Source organism: Adiantum capillus-veneris, chromosome 13 (genome assembly GCF_014529385.1).
Source record: "Adiantum capillus-veneris isolate H3 chromosome 13, ASM1452938v2, whole genome shotgun sequence".
Classification (NCBI taxonomy): Eukaryota; Viridiplantae; Streptophyta; class Polypodiopsida; order Polypodiales; family Pteridaceae; genus Adiantum; species Adiantum capillus-veneris.
Window position 1 is genome coordinate 75867870 of NC_140943.1, and position 2082 is coordinate 75869951.

Genomic DNA, 2082 nt, shown 5'->3' on the forward strand with positions numbered 1-2082 from the left:
TGTATGCAACACGAGGCCAGATATTCAGTTTGCAGTCTCGCAGGTCAGCAGATTTATGCATAGCCCAGGGTCTAAGCATTGGCAGGCTGTCAAGAGGATTTTCCGCTACCTTAGTGGCACTTTACATCTTGGCTTGTTTTATCCCAAGGGGGGATCATTGCCGCCAGACTTACATGCTTTTTCGGACTCAGATTGGGCTGGTTGTTTTGACACGCGAGTGTCCACAAGTGGTTTTTGCTTCATGCTTGGCAGTTCATGTATATCATGGTTGAGTAAGAAGCAACCTACTGTGGCCACTTCGAGTTGTGAGGCTGAGTACAGGGCAGTCTTCACAGCTACGGTTGAGTGTGTATGGCTCAGACGCCTTATGGCTGACTTGGGTGTTGGACAGGACACTGCCAACACTATCTACACTGACAGTCAGAGCGCATTGGCAGTTGCGAGGAACCCAGTTTTTCATGCTCGCACAAAGCACATTGAGGTGCATTACCACTATGTCAGGGAGAGGCTCTCAGCAGGAGAGATCAGCTTGGCTTATGTGCCAACACAGGACAACCTTGCAGATCTTTTCACAAAGGCATTGTCTCGTGAGAAGCTTGAAGCTTTCCGCAAAGCTTTGGGCTTACTCCCCTTTGTGGACTGATCCTGTCCTCAGGGCATGGCACTTCCCTTTACTCATGTGCCAGCTCTCGTTCACCGCATCACTCCAGGGGGGATTTGTTACCATATACATGTGGTAGTGATGTGTGTGAACACACTAGGACCGCCGGGGCATTTTTTCCCTCTTTAGGAGGTTTTTTCCCCCGTGCATTGTATATACGCCCATCACTCTAGGGCTATCTATCTTTCCATTGCACACTAAGGAATACACTCTCTATTGTGTACCTTGAGCTTCCTTCGTCTTCTCCAAGCTGTGTGTGTTTCTCTGCAACCCTAATTCCAACATACATAAATCACGATCCATCACAAAAAATGTGCAAAAAACTGAAACAGAAGTACTTGGAAAGATCTTCCTTAAGCATAGAAACACTTATCCATGGTCAAAACATTAAAAAAAAACCATTTTAACCCCCAAAATAATGCATTTAACTCACAAACAATACGCTGCGAACCACAGCAAAATTGGAATAGAATTCTGATTACCAGGTCAGGAGAAAAGAAGATTACAAGTTGTAGTCACAAGAAGCCTCCACAGTGCATGTTTCTTACTTTCTTCAGCTAATGATGCTTGTTTTTCCAAAACTAAGGGTTTTGAATTTAAACATTAGGGGGCTTTCCCATGGCCATCCAGCCTCTTACAAGGGTGTGGACTCAGAGAAATAAAAAGGGTATGGTCTAATCTCATCATGATTAAAACTTCTTAGGTTAAATTACATGGTTTTTTTGACAAAATAGAGTGTCCACAGGGTTTAGTGTGCATACGCCTGTATGCGCCTGTATCCAACAAACCTTCCCCCCTTCCTATTCATTGCACGTCCTCGTGCAAGCTGTCTCTGAGTGCATTTACTTTACTGTCTTTTTTCGAGCGTTGCCGTGAGATTTTTGAATTTCTGAGCTCTTGCTCCAATCTCTACTTTGATTGCCAGCTCTTTGAAGGGATTATTGCTGATGGTACTTTGGTAGGCGATGTGGCGGGCTGGCAGATCTTTCGTCATTGGATTGAATATGGAAGAGTCCACTTCGAAGAAACATGTCATGAAAGCTTCCTCAAAGGTTTGCATGTAATGAGAGGGCAGAAACATGACTCTTGCATATAATCCCATGATAACATTTCTACTGGGTATTTTTGTCTCCATATTCCAGCAAATACCCCGCGTACCCTCGACAAAAACTTGCCATGAATGCTCTACTGCTTCAATGTCTCTGAAAGCTGTAATGCACGTGATGAGCATTTTGGCAATCTCTACAAGCATCTGACAAGCGAGATCTAGGATCTCTTTCATCATATTGATTACTCCTTTTAGGGTTTGCACCATGTAATGCTTGGATGGGGGGTTGTTATTAAGTGGTTTTCTGATTACCGGGTAGTTCAGCACTGTCGGTCTTTTGCTTTGCCAACTATAAAAACTATCCCAGGATTGA